This window comes from Lissotriton vulgaris, chromosome 3_1, assembly GCF_964263255.1.
Source record: "Lissotriton vulgaris chromosome 3_1, aLisVul1.2, whole genome shotgun sequence".
Classification (NCBI taxonomy): Eukaryota; Metazoa; Chordata; class Amphibia; order Caudata; family Salamandridae; genus Lissotriton; species Lissotriton vulgaris.
In genome coordinates, this window is record NC_141689.1 from 1820814866 (window position 1) to 1820838412 (window position 23547).

The 23547-nt window shown below is 40.2% G+C and overlaps 1 protein-coding gene across 2 annotated transcripts in view; it reads right to left on the reverse strand.

The window, feature by feature from the left end:
• Positions 1 to 23547, reverse strand: part of TTC29 (tetratricopeptide repeat domain 29) — a 1168725-nt gene that overhangs the window by 1086069 nt on the left and 59109 nt on the right. The window lies entirely within an intron of this gene.

The window sequence follows — 23547 nt, forward strand, 5'->3', positions numbered from 1 at the left end:
AAGATCTTATCCAAAGGAATCCTATGCACAGTATATAGAAAATGTCATAAGGAAAGCAAGAATGATGGGACAACTTAAACTATGAAATGCATGCTAAGCCATGTCGCAACTGCAGGTAGGGCATACGGGATACAAGAATTAAAAAAAAATGTAAAAAAGAAAAGTGGAAACCTACCAAAAATAAAGTGAAAGAGCTCCTTTAATAAAGCAGCAACTCGTTTTTCGACGAACAGATGCGCAGCCGATAGCTGTGTTGCGTACAGTCTAAAGGTATCTATACCAGAAATTGAAAAGCAAAAAGAGCAAAGAACCGTTTATAAGTACTAGTGTGTCATTGTTCATAATAAACGGCCAGGGCAAGCAACAAGTGGGGAGGGTTGGGGGGGGGGGGGGGAGAGATAAGGAAAGGATGTGGGAAAAGAATGTAAGGAAATGCACTTACATATAAATGCGCGTTATATTCACAAGGGGGACCCAATTTCTGTAAAAATTCCGACAAGCGGCAAATTCGAACTGAAAACGAAAAAGTGATGTATTTAATATCTATTTTCTATAGTGGTATCTGAATGTCTACGTTAACAGGTGGTCTAACAATGTTGATTTGCTGTTGAAATTAGGGGAAAGCATTATTATTCATTGAATGCTCATAAACTGTATTGTCGTCACATAAGTGTCCCATGTTCATGCTTAGACAACCCCTAGAGGAAGCTCCCGAGACATCTGTAGTATAGTCTCGCTTGGTTCGAAATTTACTATGTAACAAAATAACAAGCATGCTTTGACTGAATGCTTTTCAAAGTGGGCGAACTAGTATGGTAAAGACAGTCGCCATGCTTATGTGAGAAAACCAACACCCAATATCACTCGTGTCCTGGCGGTCTACGCAATCATGAATAACCGAAAAGCTTGTCCACGCACATTATATAACAACCGAGTGGTTTACAAGGCCAAGAATAGTCCGACATTGACATACCTGGTATAATTTCCAAGCAAGAAAAACAATGTCTGTATGCGTCCCAAGATTCAACACCTTGATATATTTCTTAATGTACTGTAACATGAAGAGCATAAGGCGTGAATAGGCTACTAGGGTGAACTCAAAAAGTGCACAATTAACCACCTGTAAACTGTTACTTATTTGCTTTCAAAAGGCAGACGAAATAAATAAATAATCAGTTTTACCTGAGCCTTATTACAATGGCTCCGATCGGCTGTCCCGTGCTTAGGACCCGATAACAACCAGAAATCCGTGGCCGACTCTAGATAGTAGATAAAAATATACATATAAATGGCAAGATCTCTAATTAAAAAAAGGGAAACATATATAAAAAAATAGCCAAATGAAATATGTAATGTGCATAGAATAAATCGGTGGAAAGATTTTCATGAAGCGCGAGGCTTGAACCCCTGGCTCTAATACAGCGTGTGCATCATTTCTAATCTTTACTGCCGGTTCTTACTAAGTCACATAGCTTAGTTGTAGTTTACAAAATACTTTTAACCCCGAGAGCCACCCCCACAAATATTTTAAGCCCTAAGTTCCGAAACAGTGGAAGTTGCCAAAAACCTCTATATATTTTAAAAACCAAAGACGGGACTGGCTAAGTAACTTCCAGACTCGCTTCATTTGCATAAACGCTTACCGCGGACAAAGAGTAATGACGAATATACGATCCCCTTCTTGTCTTCTCCAGTACGTATAGCACCTGGTAGGAGCAGAGGGGTAGTAGTATCAGTTTATATATCCCCAAAAACTATGCTAAGTGGTAACACCTGTGTGAATCCAAAATAACATGATGAAGGATAAGAATGATAAATAGAATCTACCACCGCCGCCATCTTGTCATGTAGACAAAGTCTATAGAATGCGATACGTGTTGATAGCTAGGGGGCCCAGGTCACAAAAAAGAGGCACCGCGGCCAAACAAATTCCCAATATGAGCTCATAAGCTTCTGGTTGAATAAAAGATATTCCTATAGACTAAATTTTCGACTGTGAAAGTAATATTTTTATCCTATACGGAACGAGCTCGATGGCCATCTTGGAATATCTTGGAATATCTTCTAACACGTCCATATTTAGGTTTGGATGTATAACAAGTTGCCTGCTTTGTAGTATAATTGGAATAGTTTTACACTCCACTGTATTAATAGTTCGCATTGACCATTCCAAGATGGCCACCATTCTCTTACAGTCAGGATAGGCACATGTTTGAAATGATAGCAACAATTCTCCGCTACATTATGGGGGCCCCGTGCCATCCCATGTTCTGGTCACTTAAGAAATTGCAAGAAGTATTCTTTACTCCATAGCACCACCGATGATTTTTTATTGACTGCCGCGTTAATAACGCATATTCACCATTCTCGTAACGCATATTCACCATTCCAAGATGGCCACTGAGCTCGTTCCGTATAGGATAAAAATATTACTTTCACAGTCGAAAATTTAGTCTATAGGAATATCTTTTATTTAACCAGAAGCTTATGAGCTCATATTGGGAATTTGTTTGGCCGCGGTGCCTCTTTTTTGTGACCTGGGCCCCCTAGCTATCAACACGTATCGCATTCTATAGACTTTGTCTACATGACAAGATGGCGGCGGTGGTAGATTCTATTTGTCATTCTTATCCTTCATCATGTTATTTTGGATTCACACAGGTGTTACCACTTAGCATAGTTTTTGGGGATATATAAACTGATACTACTACCCCTCTGCTCCTACCAGGTGCTATACGTACTGGAGAAGACAAGAAGGGGATCGTATATTTGTCATTACTCTTTGTCCGCGGTAAGCGTTTATGCAAATGAAGCGAGTCTGGAAGTTACTTAGCCAGTCCCGTCTTTGGTTTTTAAAATATATACAGGTTTTTGGCAACTTCCACTGTTTCGGAACTTAGGGCTTAAAATATTTGTGGGGGTGGCTCTCGGGGTTAAAAGTATTTTGTAAACTACAACTAAGCTATGTGACTTAGTAAGAACAGGCAGTAAAGATTAGAAATGATGCACACGCTGTATTAGAGCCAGGGGTTCAAGCCTCGCGCTTCATGAAAATCTTTCCACCGATTATTCTATGCACATTACATATTTCATTTGGCTATTTTTTGTATATAAGTTTCCCTTTTTTTAATTAGAGATCTTGCCATTTATATGTATATTTTTATTTACTATCTAGAGTCGGCCACGGATTTCTGGTTGTTATCGGGTCCTAAGCACGGGACAGCCGATCGGAGCCATTGTAATAAGGCTCAGGTAAAACTGATTATTTATTTATTTCGTCTGCCCTTTGAAAACAAATAAGTAACAGTTTACAGGTGGTTAATTGTGCACTTTTTGAGTTCACCCTAGTAGCCTATTCACGCCTTATGCTCTTCATGTTACAGTACATTAAGGAATATATCGAGGTGTTGAATCTTGGGACGCATACAGACATTGTTTTTCTTGCTTGGAAATTATACCAGGTATGTCAATGCCAGACTATTCTTGGCCTTGTAAACCACTCGGTTGTTATATAATGTGCGTGGACAAGCTTTTTGGTTATTCATGATTGCGTAGACCGCCAGGACACGAGTGATATTGGGTGTTGGTTTTCTCACATAAGCATGGCGACTGTCTTTACCATACTAGTTCGCCCACTTTGAAAAGCATTCAGTCAAAGCATGCTTGTTATTTTGTTACATAGTAAATTTCGAAGCAAGCAAGACTATACTACAGACGTCTCGGGAGCTTCCTCTAGGGGCTGTCTAAGCATGAACATGGGACACTTATGTGACGACAATACAGTTTGAGCATTCAATGATTAATAATGCTTTTCCCTAATTTCAACAGCAAATCAACAATGTTAGACCACCTGTTAACGTAGACATTCAGATACCACTATAGAAAATAGATATTAAATACATCACTTTTTCGTTTTCAGTTCGAATTTGCCGCTTGTCGGAATTTTTACAGAAATTGGGTCCCCCTTGTGAATATAACGCGCATTTATATGTAAGTGCATTTCCTTACATTCTTTTCCCACATCCTTTCCTTATCTCTCCCCCCCCCCCCCCCCCCCAAACCTCCCCACTTGTTGCTTGCCCTGGTCGTTTATTATGAACAATGACACACTAGTACTTATAAACGGTTCTTTGCTCTTTTTGCTTTTCAATTTCTGGTATAGATACCTTTAGACTGTACGCAACACAGCTATCGGCTGCGCATCTGTTCGTCGAGAAACGAGTTGCTGCTTTATTAAAGGAGCTCTTTCACTTTATTTTTGGTAGGTTTCCACTTTTCTTTTTATAATTTTTTTTAATTCTTGTATCCCGAATGCCCTACCTGCAGTTGCGACATGGCTTAGCATGCATTTCATAGTTTAAGTTGTCCCATCATTCTTGCTTTCCTTATGACATTGTCTATATACTGTGCACAGGATTCCTTTGGATAAGATCTTATGGAATGCATCTATTTGTAAATAAAACATGACAATGATGACCCAGAGGTAGGCTTGTCTAATGGAGCTGACCGACATTTGTAATTAGACATCCATTAGACCATGCCTTATGAATGATGGTAATAATGAATGATATTTCCAGCCTGCATTTGTTTTTCACAAGAGATTTGTGAAAGCTATGGTCATTATCTAGGCCTGATGCCATATGTCTCCTTCTTGATGTAGAAAATATGATAAAGATAAAGTAACACTGACATCTAGATGTTTTAAGTATGTAATTGTTTGTAACTCGGCTGAGTTGACAGATGATGCATAATTTTAATGATCTGTTTATATGTTTTTGTTTTTTGTTACAATACAGCCCTGAAGAAGTCCCGTAAGGGACGAAACGCGTCTGCTGTGTTTCTTTGACAAATGGATTAATAAAGAAAAGACCCTTTTGATAAAATACTGTTTTGAAATTGATTCTTGGTTTCTCTTGTGTCAAGCTTGTGACCTAGTTTGCACAATTTCTATATGTGGTGCACCTGTGCTTATAAATTTAACTGTATTTATGTTCTGTATAGAACTATCATTGTGATGGTGGGTGGATTTCAGTGTGCACACTCTTCCCTCTCTCAGATTTAAAGGGAAAATATTATTTTGGTTATTGTGGTCAGGTGCATTGGTAAAGAAGGTTCCACCATCCTTTTGACTTCTTCATGTCATGAATGATGTAATATGTGACATGATCAGCAGTGGATTGCGGGTGCGCGATATATAGTTAGTGCAACTAACTATATATGCGAATTTCAATGGTTTTGTGTGAGTAAAATAAGGTTTTGTAAATGCTAATTCCTAACTATATATGGTCTATAACCTATGGTTTTTTCAGGGAATTTTCAAGGTTTTGTAAATGCTAATTCCTAACTATATACGGTCTATAACCTATGGTTTTTTCAGTGAATTTCAATGTTTTTTTAATAGCAAATATCAAAAGCTGTAAAATGTATTCTTCTTTTAAAGGAAAAATATATTTTATATGTATTTAATATCATTTTTTTATGTATATAAATTTTTTGAGGGAACACATTTATCAACTATCATGCTGAAGAAGAGTGTGGCGAAAAAAAAACAAAGAGGAGGACTAAGAGGAAAGAACAATCAGTTAAAAAATACAATTGCTTTAGAGCATGAAGTGCTTTTCCACACATTTACATTTAAATAACCCATATTAGAACATACAAAATATCTACAGAGGAGACGGTGTACATTGAATTTTAGACTCTTCATTGGTACCTACATGTTGGTACTTACATCACCCACACAACACAACAGCTCTATTCAGAGCTACCCTACCTCAAAGCACTCTAAAATATTATTTTACTATTTCCCTTGGTTTTCCCCTTGTTACGCTTTCCGGAACGCTACCCGGTGCGCGGACCGGGCGCTAACCGTGCGAAAATTTGAAAAAAAAGTTTTTTTTTTTTTACATATATGGGCCTCCTCAGCCACCCTCAGAAAACCTAGGGGGTCAGGATATGTCTCCCGTGCCCCCTTATACCCATTCCCAACATTGTTTATCCTCCATCTTGTGACTAAATTCGTCCGAAACACAAGATGGCGGACTCCCGTTACGCTACCGGTGAGCTACCCGGTTCACGTACCGGGTAGCGCTTCCACCGCGAAAAATCGAAAAAAAAATTATTTTATTTTTTTGCCCCGCTGGGCCCTTTAATAGCCCCCACATCAGTCCTAGGGGGTCAGGAGGGGTCTACCTTGCCCCTTTCATTCATTTCCCCCTTCGTTTATTTCCACCTCTTGTCTCTCGATCCTACCGAGAGACAAGATGGCGGCCGCTCAGGACTGTTTAGAATGTTGAGAGTCACCGGAGAGCCAATCAGCTTCTCCTCGCGAAGTTCCGTTACGCATCTGGTACGCGAACCGGGGCGCTAACCGGGACGCTGTCACAGATATATATATTTTTTGGAAAGTTAATTTCTCAAAATCCACTGGAGCACATATCTTGAGACCTAGCAAAGGCACATCGGGCAAACAGTCTCTACAATTTTGCCAGGTTTCATAGAAATCCATTCAGCCGTTCGAGCTAAAAGTGAGTCCAACCGCCCTATGGAAAACTCAATGTTAAAAACACGTTTTGGGACCCCCCTTTTTTCTCGGCCCCCGCTTGACGAAACCCCCCCAAACTCTCAGGGGACGCTCAGAAACAAAATGTGCCATTTTCCTGAAAATTTCAGCCAATTCCGTCCATGAACGCCAAAGTTATTCAACATAGGATTTTTTTGAATAGGGATTTCTGAAAATTCTAACTATATATACCTACTGGCGACCGCCAGTAGGTCATATATATATATATATATATATATATATATATATATATATATATATGTTCACTGAAAAAAACATAGGTTTCAGGCCTTATATAGTTAGAAATTAGCATTTAAAAAACCTTTGAAATTCACTGAAAAAAACATAGCTTTCGGGCCTTATATAGTTAAGAATTAGCATTTAAAAAACCTTTAAAATTCACTCAAAAAACTATAAGTTTTATGGGTGTTATAGTTTCACTCATACAAAACTATTGAAATTGCTCCTATATAGTTAGCTGTACTAACTATATTTCGAGCACCTGCAATCCACTACTGATGATGTCACATATTACATCATTCATGACATGGTCAGTGACATAACTGATGACATCTCAAATGACATCACTGATGACATAGCAATTAGGACAAAGCAATAAAGACTATGTTAAAGACTATATTTGTTATTGGTTTCTTAACTGAGTATTTATATGGGTAAATTAATGTCTATGTGGTTTGGTGGGGGGGGGGGGTGATTGCCAAAAAATGTGTGAATAGTTCATTCAGTAGATATATGAGTTTAAGACTACATGTTATACCAGTTGTTTCAGTGAGTGTATATGTTTATGGGTGTGGTGGTGATGAAATATTTCTCTAAATGGAACATCTCCATTAAACTTGAAAAAAAGGCAGTGTATGTGACAGTTATATCTAATTAAGTGTGCCTAAGACTTAGTGATTGGTGAGTCACTATATGGATAACTGTATACTTGTAATAGTGATTTCATAACACACTAAGTGTGAGCTACTATCTATATAAATAGATGAAGTGGTGTTTGTATAAGTGTGTAGGTGAGTAAATGTAAGTATAATCAATTGTTTGCATAAGTCAGAAGGATGTCTTTATAAGTGAATACAATGTGTGCTGGTGTGTAATGTTGAAATAGGCATATAAGTATATTTGATAGTGTTCTGTTAATTATTCACTGCATATAACACTGAATCTATAGGTAAGTGATTAGATGTGTGTAAAGTTCTAAGAATAACTGAGTGGGTGTTTAGAAATTTCTATTGGTGTGTCAATGGTTTCAAATATGGCACTTTCTATTATACAATGAGTGATGAAAGATTATACTAGTGTGTGATGAGGTGTATTTGATTGTCACATGGATGATGTCATCAGTGATGTCACTGACCATGTCATGAATGATGCCCTTTTTGTGACATTCCGGTGGTGCAGAAGACTGAGTGATATTTATCAGGCAGGACTGAGCCACTTTTTGTGGCGTAATCCTGCCTGATAAATATCAGTCCCTTTAACGCAGTGTCCTGCGTTAAAGGGGTGTGCAATGGGTGTTGCTGGGGGCGTTCCCAGCAGCATCGATGGACTTGAGTAATTAATAGCATCCTCAAAGTCAGTCTTTCAAAAATTACAAAGTATAGGACATGATAATCCAAATCCAAATGTTTCTCAAGAAAAGTCATAAATCGTGTCCGTGGGTCATATCTGCCCAAACGCCGATATTCTGAACGATTGAAAATGACTTTTCTTGAGAAACATTACTACTACTTACTCTCTACTACTCTCTACTACTCACTCTCTACTATTCACTCTACTACTCACTCTACTACTCACTCTCTGCTACTCACTCTACTGCTCTCTACTACTCTCTACTACTCACTCTCTACTCTCTACTACTCACTCTCTACTCTCTACCTCTCTCTACTAGTCTCTACCTCTCTGCCTCTCTCTACACGCACACATATACACATATATATATGCATATATATGCATATGCATTTATATATGTATGTGTGTATATACACATACATATATATATTCAGGTCCAAAGTTGTCCAAAACAATTGCACTCCTCACTGGGTCAAAAGTAAGCCAAGCACTTCAGAACGGCAAGTTTCTTTCATCATTTTTTCGACAGCCCAACATGTTTCGGAATTAATTTCCTTGATCACGGGCCAGCAGCAAAATGTTACACATCCCCCCTTTTTTCTCGGCCCCCGCTTGACGAAACCCCCCCAAACTTTCAGGGGATGCTCAGAAACAAAATGTGCCATTTTCCTGAAAATTTCAGCCAATTCCGTCCATCAACGCCAAAGTTATTCAACATAGAATTTTCAGAAATCCCTATTCAAAAAAATCCTAACTATATATACCTACTGGCGACCGCCAGTAGGTCATATATATATATATATATATATATATATATATATATATATATATATATATATATATATATATATTCACTGAAAAAAACATAGGTTTCAGGCCTTAGATAGTTAGAAATTAGCATTTAAAAAACCTTTGAAATTCACTGAAAAAAACATAGCTTTCGGGCCTTATATAGTTAAGAATTAGCATTTAAAAAACCTTTAAAATTCACTCAAAAAACTATAAGTTTTATGGGTGTTATAGTTTCACTCATACAAAACTATTGAAATTGCTCCTATATAGTTAGCTGTACTAACTATATTTCGAGCACCTGCAATCCACTGCTGATGATGTCACATATTACATCATTCATGACATGGTCAGTGACATAACTGATGACATCTCAAATGACATCACTGATGACATAGCAATTAAGACAAAGCAATAAAGACTATGTTAAAGACTATATTTGTTATTGGTTTCTTAACTGAGTATTTATATGGGTAAATTAATGTCTATGTGGTTTGGTGGGGGGGGGGGTGATTGCCAAAAAATGTGTGAATAGTTCATTCAGTAGATATATGAGTTTAAGACTACATGTTATACCAGTTGTTTCAGTGAGTGTATATGTTTATGGGTGTGGTGGTGATGAAATATTTCTCTAAATGGAACATCTCCATTAAACTTGAAAAAAAGGCAGTGTATGTGACAGTTATATCTAATTAAGTGTGCCTAAGACTTAGTGATTGGTGAGTCACTATATGGATAACTGTATACTTGTAATAGTGATTTTATAACACACTAAGTGTGAGCTACTATCTATATAAATAGATGAAGTGGTGTTTGTATAAGTGTGTAGTTGAGTAAATGTAAGTATAATCAATTGTTTGCATAAGTCAGAAGGATGTCTTTATAAGTGAATACAATGTGTGCTGGTGTGTAATGTTGAAATAGGCATATAAGTATATTTGATAGTGTTCTGTTAATTATTCACTGCATATAACACTGAATCTATAGGTAAGTGATTAGATGTGTGTAAAGTTCTAAGAATAACTGAGTGGGTGTTTAGAAATTTCTATTGGTGTGTCAATGGTTTCAAATATGGAACTTTCTATTATACAATGAGTGATGAAAGATTATACTAGTGTGTGATGAGGTGTATTTGATTGTCACATGGATGATGTCATCAGTGATGTCACTGACCATGTCATGATTGATGCCTTTTTTGTGACATTCCGGTGGTGCAGAAGACTGAGTGATATTTATCAGGCAGGACTAAGCCACTTTTTGTGGCGTAATCCTGCCTGATAAATATCAGTCCCTTTAACGCAGTGTCCTGCGTTAAAGGGGTGTGCAATGGGTGTTGCTGGGGGCGTTCCCAGCAGCATCGATGGACTTGAGTAATTAATAGCATCCTCAAAGTCAGTCTTTCAAAAATTACAAAGTATAGGACATGATAATCCAAATCCAAATGTTTCTCAAGAAAAGTCATAAATCGTGTCCGTGGGTCATATCTGCCCAAACGCCGATATTCTGAACGATTGAAAATGACTTTTCTTGAGAAACATTACTACTACTTACTCTCTACTACTCTCTACTACTCACTCTCTACTATTCACTCTACTACTCACTCTACTACTCACTCTACTACTCACTCTCTGCTACTCACTCTACTGCTCTCTACTACTCTCTACTACTCACTCTCTACTCTCTACTACTCACTCTCTACTCTCTACCTCTCTCTACTAGTCTCTACCTCTCTGCCTCTCTCTACACGCACACATATACACATATATATGCATATATATGCATATGCATTTATATATGTATGTGCGAATATACACATACATATATATATATATATATATATTCAGGTCCAAAGTTGTCCAAAACAATTGCACTCCTCACTGGGTCAAAAGTAAGCCAAGCACTTCAGAACGGCAAGTTTCTTTCATCATTTTTTCGACAGCCCAACATGTTTCGGAATTAATTTCCTTGATCACGGGCCAGCAGCAAAATGTTACACATCTCACGAGACTGCCAGCACTGCTTAAATCTCTTTAATAAAACTCAGGTGAGTATAGCATCAACAAGCAGTGCATGCTGGTTTTCGCAGTTCCACAATCCATCTAACTTTTCAATGCTGCTGTAAATAAGAAATAAATGTCATTACCCTTGATAAGGTTGAAAGCAAAACAATGCTTTTCTGAGATGCAAATCCGGGCTCCCAGTAATCTGCCTGGCCTCGACGTCTCGTAGCCACAGACCCGCCTTGCATAACAGGCAGTGGTGCAATTAAACGGCAGGACGGCCGTATTTATTCAGGTCCACAGTTGTCCAAAACAATTGCACTCCTCACTGGGTCAAAAGTAAGCCAAGCACTTCAAAACGGCAAGTTTCTTTCATCATTTTTTCGACAGCCCAACATGTTTCGGAATTAATTTCCTTGATCACGGGCCAGCAGCAAAATGTTACACATCTCACGAGACTGCCAGCACTGCTTAAATCTCTTTAATAAAACTCAGGTGAGTATAGCATCAACAAGCAGTGCATGCTGGTTTTCGCAGTTCCACAATCCATCTAACTTTTCAATGCTGCTGTAAATAAGAAATAAATGTCATTACCCTTGATAAGGTTGAAAGCAAAACAATGCTTTTCTGAGATGCAAATCCGGGCTCCCAGTAATCTGCCTGGCCTCGACGTCTCGTAGCCACAGACCCGCCTTGCATAACAGGCAGTGGTGCAATTAAACGGCAGGACGGCCGTATTTATTCAGGTCCACAGTTGTCCAAAACAATTGCACTCCTCACTGGGTCAAAAGTAAGCCAAGCACTTCAGAACGGCAAGTTTCTTTCATCATTTTTTCGACAGCCCAACATGTTTCGGAATTAATTTCCTTGATCACGGGCCAGCAGCAAAATGTTACACATCTCACGAGACTGCCAGCACTGCTTAAATCTCTTTAATAAAACTCAGGTGAGTATAGCATCAACAAGCAGTGCATGCTGGTTTTCGCAGTTCTCATATATATATATAGATATACACATACATCATATCTATATAAATACAAATATATATGCATGCATACATATACATATATGCATACATATGCATGTTATTTACATGAAAGTTTGAAAAACACTAATAAAAGCAAAGCTAAAAAGCCACCTCATTACAAACAGAATGGCTTTAACTTAAACGAGGGCGAGATCTATTGCATTTTCAATGCTTGTTTACTTTGGTTCCATCAAGAAGGCATTCAGATGTGTCACATATTTTCCTTAAATTCTGAATGTTAGCACTCTAGTTGCTCATTAGATCACTGTAGTAAAGCTACTGCTCACCAGGGAAGTCTGCTGCTGGTATTCAAAGTGCATGTTTCAGTCTGCATCTCAGAATTTTTTTAATGAAATAGAAGAGGATTTGAGAAGTCACTCAAAATGTGCTCTAATTTTTCATTCTGAAGCACTAATCATACTTTCTATGGCAAAATGAACCCCCTCATTTTGTTCCTTTCTAAATTAAATGTTTTCAGACTTACCACTTCATTCCAATCAAGATGGCTTCAGGTGTGCCATACTTTTGTCATAAGTAGGACTGTTAGCGCTCTAGTTGTTCTTTAGAACACTCTAGGAGGCTGCAGTAGAACACAAAGGAATCAACTGACAGTCTCTGTCCTTGTTGGATGTACATGTTTTACTGAGAATGTCAGTCTTCATTCTCACATGACTGAGTAAGATAATGTGAATTTACAGGAAATGTGCTTTCAGTTTAGCTTATAGATCCCCATCCAAACCACTGTGGGAAAAGAATTAGATAATAAGTTTAGATTTAAAAAAAAAAAATAATAATTTTGGGCCTAGGGGGTCCTTGTGGGACCCCCTGAGCAGGCCTAGCGGGTCAGGGTGCTTCTACCCTGCCCCCTTTTTGAGTTCTACACGTGTGTTTTTCTGCTTTCCTGTGCCTCAGTCTACCGAGGCACAAGATGGCTGCCAACACTTTCTGGTTTGGAGTGTTGACAGACAGTTGACAGCCAATTAGCATTCAGCTCGTGCTTGGAAAGGTAAGCTTACAGTAAGCTGCTATAGATATAGATATTTTTTCTCTTTTGATTTTCTCAGGATCTACTGGAGGGATTTTCACCAAATATAGAAAAGACACTTCTGCATACCAGTCCCTACCATTTTGCCAAGTTTGGAGTAATTCTGTTCAGCCGTTCGGGCTGTAGCCGTGTCTAATCGTCCTATGGAAATTAACATGGGGAAAACACGTTTTGGGACCCCCCTTTTTTCTCGGCCCCCGCTTCACGAATCCCCCAAAAACATTCAGGGAAGGAGCAGAACTGAGCTGGCCAAAATTTAGGAAAATTGCACGCAATTTCCTAAATCGAAGCTAAAGTTATTCCCAATAGAATGTTGCGGATTTCCTATGGTAACTAGGTCCTAACTATATATACCTACTGGCAACTGCCAGTAGAATATATATATATATATATATATATATATATATATATACACACACATATGTGCCAAAATGCATTGTGCTATGTAGTTTCCAATGAAAGGCTTCCATCCGGATTCCCGAGTGGCCTTTTTCCTTTTTTTGACAGAGGTGTTTTGTTTGGATTCAATTTGTGCACTAGCCAGAGGTGTTCAAAGAGCCCCGTTCCATCAAGTGGCAGGAGAGGTGCTGGCTCCAGCTCTTGCAGCTTTTCTTTCCTTTAAGGGATTGAAACAACTCCTGCCTGCCTCTAGTGTTGTTTCAGCCAAGGACTGCTGCCAGGTGCAGCTCGTGACTGCATGAGGAGTCGCAGTTACTACATTGACGACTCACGGACCGGCGGTCACTTTCACAGTATGCTGGAACGTGAAGGGGACCCGTGGGAGCCTGAGGATTTTAGTTTAGCGGGACACTCCATTCCTATTACGTCGTCTTTGCCCCGAATAATGATTCCCGCTCCACGCAACACCCACCGGGGAGCAGCGCTCTCTGGGAATTGCAGTGCAATTCGAACCACTCTGGATGAATAAACATGTGATCTGGGGTTGGAACTGATTGCCCAATTTGGGACAAGCATGACACTTTTAAAGACGTGGGTGGAGGCTTACCATGACAGCAGTGGCATCTGAGGAAGGCAATTTGTGCCGAAATGCATTATGCTGTGCTGTTTCCAATTAAAGGCTTCCAACCGGATTCCCAGATTGGCCTCTTTCCTTTCTTTGCCGGAGAGTGGTGGGAATTGTTTAGTATATATATATATATATATATATATATATATATATAGAAGGAACTCAGACCACCACAGCAATTCAGGCAAGATTTTCATTTATTTGCGTTTCTCGCGCAGCCTGCAACGAAGAGCCCTTGATCACATTCAGCTTATTTCACGTCACTGTTACTTTTTATACATCTTTACCACACTGTGCACACCCCCTTGTTTCCGTGGTCATGTGACGAATAAAGAGGAACAACAGACTATCGTGTATCTTGTAATGTGCCAACATAACGACATAAAAATGACTGCTTAAATGCATTTAGGAATTACACGATAAATGGTATACATAAATTTACAACAGACAAAGTTATTCACATTCAATAAGCTGAATATCATCTGACAGGATCAATCCTCATTTGATATATTTACACTACTATCCTATCAGGATGTATGCTAAAATTCAACAGTGAATAAATTTGCTAAAATGTTTGTTATTTATGTAATGCCATTATACTGTTTAGATCCCCTTCATTCAGACAATCACAAAAAAGTGCTTAAGTGCTACTTATCTGTAGATAGTGCAAGGTTATGAAAAAGTGCTAGATAATGTGCAATTGTGCAAAGATAATAAATATAAAGTGTCCTGTGTGCATTTTACATTAACATAGTCAACAATATCCAAATTCATAGCAAATCAATAACACCTATCTTCATTGATAAAATGGTTTTCTCCAGCCGGATTAAAAACCTCTATTACAAATGTACACAAGACGTTAAAATGTGCCATAAAAGATATATCTTGTCAACAAAGTCAATATAAAATTGTATTAATCATATAGAAACAATAGAGAGAGTAAAAATGGCAGATATAATATATACACATGGGCAGATGATAAAGTGCAAATGTGGTGTACCTACAATGCAGGATGGTTTATACAGGTTTTGCATGAATATATATTTTTTATTAGGAACTATTGCTGTTGTGTGCTATTTACAGGTATGTGTGCAGATCCTCCGAATTATTCAGACCCCGTGGCAATTTACTATCCAATTCTAAGATGAATTTGGTCTCCAGCTGCCTGAGTTTCCTTTCTCTATTGCCACCTCTTTTGCATTTTGGAACGGCGCAATAACAAAATAAGAAAGGCAATTGATGTCTTTATTATGGCACTTAGAGAAGTGCCGTGCCACGGGATAGGCAGCATCATTATGGAGGATGGCCCTCAGGTGTTGTAATATCCTGACGTGCACCTGTAGCTTTGTGCTTCCCACATAATTTAAACCACAGGTACACGTCAGGATATAAACAGCAAAATCCGTTTTACAGTTGAAACTACCCTTGATAGCAATAGGGGAGATATCGAATGGAGTCTGATAGAATGCCTTATTACAACCGAATTTGCAAGCACGACATACTGTGCATTTTTTAAAAACCCTTTGCAGGTTGTAACCAAGGTGTTGGTTTTATCATCTCGGGGGAATTTTTATCCAGATCATTGCCCATGGATCTGCTCTTTCTAAAGGTAACAGGCGGAGTAGTTAGCCGGTCACCCAGGACATTGTCTGTAAGGACAATAGGCCAGTGTTTTTGGACAATAGCTCTGATTTTCCTCTCTTGTCGCGAATAGGCGATGATTAGTCTAGGGTTATCAGAGTTGGTATTCACATCTCCAGATGTAGATTGAATAGACCCCTCTTTAAAGAGACTAGCTCTTGGTCGTTTATCAGATTTACTGATAGCATCATTGATGAGCTTATTGCTGTAACCTCTTATTCTTAACCTAGCACGCATGTCTTCAACACACTTCCGAAAATCATTCTCATCACTACATATGCGTTTGAGTCTGAGGACCTCACCGTAAGGTATACTAGCGATGAGGTGCCTAGGATGTGAACTGTTGGCGTGTAATGTAATATTACCTGCCGTGGTTTTTCTATGTAAGGTGCTTTGTAGTCTGTTGTTAACGACCTGAAGTTTGACATCCAAGAACTATATTTGTGTAGTGTGGATGTGGGAAGTGAAAGTTAAATTGAGGTCGTTGTTATTGATCTCATCTATGAATTCCTGTGCAGATGAGATGTTGCTGCGCCAAATTATGAAAACATCGTCGATGTATCTAAGATACAATGCCATGTGTTGCTCGTATACTGACCTGTATTGGCGCCTAAGCACCTGTTCCTCCCACCAGCCTACGTGTAAACACGCATAGCTGGGGGAGAAACAGGCCCCCATAGCGACTCCCCTCAATTGTTTAAACAGTGTGTTGTTGAAGAGGAAAAAATTATTGTTCAAACACCAGTTGATCAATTCAACAATCATTTTGTTGTGTGCGTAAAGTTCAATGGGCCTAGTTGCTAAAAAATGTTTGATCGCCTCTAGTCCTTGTGTGTGATTGATACTTGTATACAAGGATTCGATTTCTAAAGTTATTAGACACAGATCATTAGACCACTCTACATCTTTTATTTTTGTCAAAAAGTCCCCAGTGTCCTTTACAAAACTTGGGAGAGATTTTGCCAGATCTTGCAGGAAATGGTCGATGTATTGACTAATATTTTCGCTAGCGCTGTCTATAGCAGAGATGATGGGCCTGCCAGGAACCGGTGTTACCTGTTTATGTATCTTAGGGATTAGATACAAAACAGGCAGCACTGGATGTTCTTTAAATAGAAATTTACTTTCATCATTGGATATCAGGGCCTCCCTTCTCCACTGAGCTAACATTTTTTGCAAGGTCATTCTAGCATTATCATATTCTTTGAATGTAGCTTTCTGGTAACATTGTTCATTGCCTAGTTGTTTCTCAGCTTCAGCTATATATTGTTTTTTAGTGATTCAGAAAAGGGGGTGGTGATGAACAGAGTGTCTGAATCAAGCAGACCACTCTTACCCAGTCCAAAGATCAGGGCTTGATCCATCACCGTTTTTTAGCTCACTGCACCATCCCAGCTCAGAACCTGGCTACATGCAAATTAGTCTGTTCCTGTCCCAGTGCATGATGGGAACAGGGCAAACCAAACTACCAAGCCAATTCTTATACTGGGAAGGAAACAAGCTACTGCGGACCGGTTTCTGGCATTTCAGCCGTCGTCGGCCCGGCTTGCTTGAATCCTGATGGTGCAATGAGCAAGGGACTCACATCTGAGTATACCCTTCCACGCTTATGGTGGACAAAATGATTCAGAAAAGGGGGTGGTGATGAACAGAGTGTCTGAATTAAGCAGACCACTCTTACCCAGTCCAAAGATCAGGGCTTGATCCATCACCGTTTTTTAGCTCACTGCACCATCCCAGCTCAGAACCTGGCTACATGCAAATTAGTCTGTTCCTGTCCCAGTGCATGATGGGAACAGGGCAAACCAAACTACCAAGCCAATTCTTATACTGGGAAGGAAACAAGCTACCGGGGACCGGTTTCTGGCATTTCAGCCGTTGCCGGCCCGGCTTGCTTAAATCCTGATGGTGCAGTGAGCAAGGGACTCACATCTGAGTATACCCTTCCACGCTTATGGTGGACAAAATGATTCAGAAAAGGGGGTGGTGATGAACAGAGTGTCTGAATTAAGCAGACCACTCTTACCCGGTCCAAAGATCAGGGCTTGATCCATCACCGTTTTTTTAGCTCACTGCACCATCCCAGCTCAGAACCTGGCTACATGCAAATTAGTCTGTTCCTGTCCCAGTGCATGATGGGAAAAGGGCAAACCAAACTACCAAGCCAATTCTTACACTGGGAAGGAAACAAGCTACCGGGGACCGGTTTCTGGCATTTCAGCCGTCGTCGGCCCGGCTTGCTTGAATCCTGATGGTGCAATGAGCAAGGGACTCACATCTGAGTATACCCTTCCACGCTTATGGTGGACAAAATGATTCCGAAAAGGGGGTGGCGATGAACAGAGTGTCTGAATTAAGCAGACCACTCTTACCCAGTCCAAAGATCAGGGCTTGATCCATCACCGTTTTTTAGCTCACTGCACCATCCCAGCTCAGAACCTGGCTACATGCAAATTAGTCTGTTCCTGTCCCAGTGCATGATGGGAACAGGGCAAACCAAACTACCAAGCCAATTCTTATACTGGGATGGAAACAAGCTACCGGGGACCGGTTTCTGGCATTTCAGCCGTCGTCGGCCCGGCTTGCTTGAATCTTGATGGTGCAATGAGCAAGGGACTCACATCTGAGTATACCCTTCCACGCTTATGGTGGACTAAATGATTCAGAAAAGGGGGTGGTGATGAACAGAGTGTCTGAATTAAGCAGACCACTCTTACCCAGTCAAAAGATCAGGGCTTGATCCATCACCGTTTTTTAGCTCACTGCACCATCCCAGCTCAGAACCTGGCTACATGCAAATTAGTTTGTTCCTGTCCCAGTGCATGATGGGAACAGGGCAAACCAAACTACCAAGCCAATTCTTATACTGGGAAGGAAACAAGCTACCGGGGACCGGTTTCTGGCATTTCAGCCGTAGTCGGCCCGGCTTGCTTGAATCCTGATGGTGCAATGAGCAAGAGACTCACATCTGAGTATACCCTTCCACGCTTATGGTGGACAAAATGATTCAGAAAAGGGGGTGGTGATGAACAGAGTGTCTGAATTAAGCAGACCACTCTTACCCAGTCCAAAGATCAGGGCTTGATCCATCACCGTTTTTTAAGCTTACTGCACCATCCCAGCTCAGAACCTGGCTACATGCAAATTAGTCTGTTCCTGTCCCAGTGCATGATGGGAACAGGGCAAACCAAACTACCAAGCCAATTCTTATACTGGGAAGGAAACAAGCTACCGGGGACCGGTTTCTGGCATTTCAGCCCTCGTCGGCCCGGCTTGCTTGAATCCTGATGGTGCAATGAGCAAGGGACTCGCATCGGAGTATACCCTTCCACGCTTATGGTGGACAAAATGATTCAGAAAAGGGGGTGGTGATGAACAGAGTGTCTGAATTAAGCAGACCACTCTTACCCAGTCCAAAGATCAGGGCTTGATCCATCACCGTTTTTTAGCTCACTGCACCATCCCAGCTCAGAACCTGGCTACATGCAAATTAGTCTGTTCCTGTCCCAGTGCATGATGGGAACAGGGCAAACCAAACTACCAAGCCAATTCTTATACTGGGAAGGAAACAAGCTACCGGGGACCGGTTTCTGGCATTTCAGCCCTCGTCGGCCCGGCTTGCTTGAATCCTGATGGTGCAATGAGCTAGGGACTCGCATCTGAGTATACCCTTCCACGCTTATGGTGGACAAAATGATTCAGAAAAGGGGGTGGTGATGAACAGAGTGTCTGAATTAAGCAGACCACTCTTACCCAGTCCAAAGATCAGGGCTTGATCCATCACCGTTTTTTAGCTCACTGCACCATCCCAGCTCAGAACCTGGCTACATGCAAATTAGTCTGTTCCTGTCCCAGTGCATGATGGGAACAGGGCAAACCAAACTACCAAGCCAATTCTTATACTGGGAAGGAAACAAGCTACCGGGGACCCATGATGCACTGGGCCAGGGACAGACTGATTTGCCTATAGCCAGGTTCTGAGCTGGGATGGTGCAGTGAGCTAAATAACGGTGATGGATCAAGCCCTGATCTTTGGACTGGGTAAGAGTGGTCTGCTTAATTCAGACACTCTGTTCATCACCACCCCCTTTTCTGAATCGTTTTTGGCCACTATAGGTGTGGGAGGGTATACTCAGACATGAGTCCCTTGCTCACTGCACCATCAGGATTCAAGCAAGCCGGGCCGACGACGGCTGAAATGCCAGAAACCGGTCCCCGGTATCTTGTCTCCTTTCTGGTGAAGAATTGGCTTGGTAGTTTAGTCTGCCCTGTTCCCATGATGCACTGGGCCAGGGACAGACTGATTTGCATATAGCCAGGTTCTGAGCTGGGATGGTGCAGTGAGCTAAATAACGGTGATGGATCAAGCCCTGATCTTTGGACTGGGTAAGAGTGGTCTGCTTAATTCAGACACTCTGTTCATCACCACCCCCTTTTCTGAATCATATATTGTTTTTTAGGCCATAAAACAAGGTTTCCCCCTTTATCGGATTTTTTTATCACGATATCACAGTTTTCACCCAGTTTTTTGATCAATTTGTCATACGCTATTCTCCTAAAAAAAGAGCCACGCTGCTGTTTATTTTTCTTAATACTCATGTTTAGTTTCTTCAAGTCCTTTATGATCATGTCATGGTAGGTGTCAATCTAGTCTTTTGGCATGAGAGGGACAAAACATGATTTGTTCTTAAACGGACTCAAACCCGCCCCTTGTTGGACAAAGTCTATCTTGCGCAATCTTTCTTGTGTGGAAAGATCAACCGGGTCCATTGGTTCGCTATCACTAGGCTCTTCTTCTTCAAGAAGGTCATGCATAGTTACTACCCCAGGAACATCAGAGGCTTGTAAGAACGGGGTACCATCACAATCATACACAATACTGTCAGACACGTTTGTTTGGTTTTTGTCTGCTTTTAATGTGACATTTTTTTTGAGTTTCTGTTTCCGTATGAAACAAAATACATCGATTCGAGTTCGTGCATAATTGAAATTTTCACCAGGACAAAAGTTCAAACCTAACGCCAGAAGTTGTTGCTCTGCTTTGGTAAGAACTACATTGGTCAGATTGACGATGCTATTGTCTAGTTGCGTTTGTTCTTTCTCCAGAATGTTTTCTTTTTTGTGGCGGTTTTTGAGCCTTTTACGCTGTTCTCTTCTGCGTTTATTCCTATGTTTTCGTCTTGCTTCCTTTGTATTCTCGGACACAATGTTTTGAGTCTCTCCTCGACTAAAAAATCAAGCTCCTCACTCATATTTAGGATTGGTCTCTTGTGAGAGATGGTTTCAGCTGATGCGCTTGAAATACTTGAACCACTCGTTACTGACAATGTATCATTAGAAGCATCATCATTGCCGCTTGTTGCTGACTCTACACTCTTAGTCGAGGTTGCAGTTCTCACTGTATTGTTTCCTTTTGGCCAGATCATATTTCCTTGAAAACGTAAAAATCTGGCCGTTTTCATAGCTCATATATATATCCATCATGAGTGTAACCCTGAAGGCCAAATTGCCTCTTGAGTGCCTGTTCTTTCTGAGCTTTGACTTTCTTGTTCTCCTTGTGAAGCGCTCCCACTTTGGGGCCCCTTTCTCCCCCGACTCTGTGTGCGTGTGATCCTGAGCAACTATGTACTCAATGGTCTTTTACTTTGTCAGCCTTGCCACCAGTCCTGGCCAAAGGACACACCCTCTAACGGTAATCAGTAACACCATGTTACATGTTACAACAGGTTTCAAAAATACCTGTGCTAAATCCTATAATGTGGGCATAGCAGCCGGAGATCTAAATGACCCATCTAAGTGAAAGGATCCACAATCACTAGAATTACTGTACAACACTAGACTTTTAAGCAATTTAACAATTAAATCTATTGACACTGCATGGCAGGATATAAATGGAACAGCTAATGCTCTCAACCACCCCATTGGTTTACTGTGGGATGTTTGCATTTGAGCACAGACTAAACATGTTTGTACACAGGCTTTGACAGCATAAATTAAACTTGCCCACAAAAAGTTCTTCTTACTGCTGACATACTTTTAATAATTCCCGGATGTCCAATCAACTTTGATTCATGAAGCCATTGAAGAGCCAGTTCTCTTAACTGATCTGATGGTTGGTACACAGCGTTTTCATGATACAATAACACATCTTTATGTCTAGATAATTATTCTTATAACCAAACCACTGTATCTATGGGCAGACCTTCTGTAAATGCTTGGTCAACACCCAAAGTCATTAAATCAAGGGAATGATGACATAAAAACTTTCAGGAACACATTAGTTGGAGCACTCTGGTCTCTTGATTTTCATTCTCCAAAGGATTATGTGTTAATAAGGCATCTCCCTTTCCTTTCATAGGATCTTGTCTATTATTTATCACAAAATCATAGTCCATCTGAGTTGCATACGTTTTTGAGCTGATTTCAAGAATTGCATATTTATGTGATTTGTGTCCACCTCAAGAATGCATTTGGCACCTAACACATATTGTCTCTATTCTTCAAATGATTCTTTTTAGTGATGGTACAATTTAGGTCGGGTGAAATTTCTTAGATCAGTATGGTACTACGTGAACCTGACAGAATCTTAATTCCTCTGAGATAAAATGCCTCCCATCTCAAAATAGGGCCTGGTTAAGGGAAATCCAATATCTATGTATTGAGGCACTGGCTGCAGCAAATGTGAAGCATGATTGCCTAGAAAAGAGAGCCAAGGACTACAAGGAAGGTATACTATAAGATACGAAATAGACAGCCTCTCCTCCGAAATCTAGGAGTTTATGGCTGCTCGGAAACATAGTTCATTGCCAGCACAGTGCTGCTCAACGTTTTACAAGAGCACAGCATGAAACCAGTCAGCCCTTTTTGGTTGACTGCCAGTCTTTCCTCTGCTGAAGGTGAGAAGTGGGTTTAAAGCACCGCTTTCCCACAAATGAACTTTACTAACTTGTAGGCTGTATCTACAGGCTCTCTTCCAGACATTAAAATGTACTTGGGCAAATACTAATTCTAATAGAACTCGACAGATCACACCTCACACTGCAATAAGTGGTTCAGGATCTACCCTTTCATTAACCTCATAGCCAATTTGTAAGTGTTCCAGGCCTCAAAATTTCTACTGTTATCGAGAGTCAGATTTTATCAGGGTGAGTTATAATTAGGGCTCATTGGCCCGGTCTGCTGAGAGAGGCTGGAGCTGGCAAAGAACAGGTGTTCTGCTCATTCAGAAAGTGAATGAGCAATAAAGATACTGATAAATCTTGTTTTTTATCTTGTCACATTTGCTGTGAGTTCAAAGTCCGGGGTAAAAATATCAACTTACATCCTCTTGCAAATTGATGCATATTTTACCCTGGAGATTTGTGCTTATTTTTCCTTCCCTGATGGGATAGTTAGAGACATTTTTAAAGGTAACTGTCTGACAATTGCACTGACGAACAGGAAGTGTGAAATGAAAGGCTGCAGACTGTCAGTATCAAACACACAAATGAACTGCAAATATTTGAAATTACATAAGCAGCTAGGAAAGTACTTTTCTTGTAATTCAGAAGTGTAATGGTAACACGGACTATAAAAGGATCAAAACAAATCAGAACACTTTACTTCAGGTGATGTGCAAATGATAAAGATTTGCTGAAATCCGATTTCCAAACATTGTTTGCGCCAGACATAGTTTTATCAGTTTTAGCAGGAAAAGCAGTGGGAAAGTTTGCAGCCATTTCAATGGAAAATGTGCAGTCTGTAAATGACAATGCGCTATCACATCATGCTTTAGTAATACATTTATTAAAAGTGAGAGTTTATTAAATATGAGCTCAGAAACATCCCTGCCCCTGCCACAATGACAATGCTGTAAGTGAACTAGAA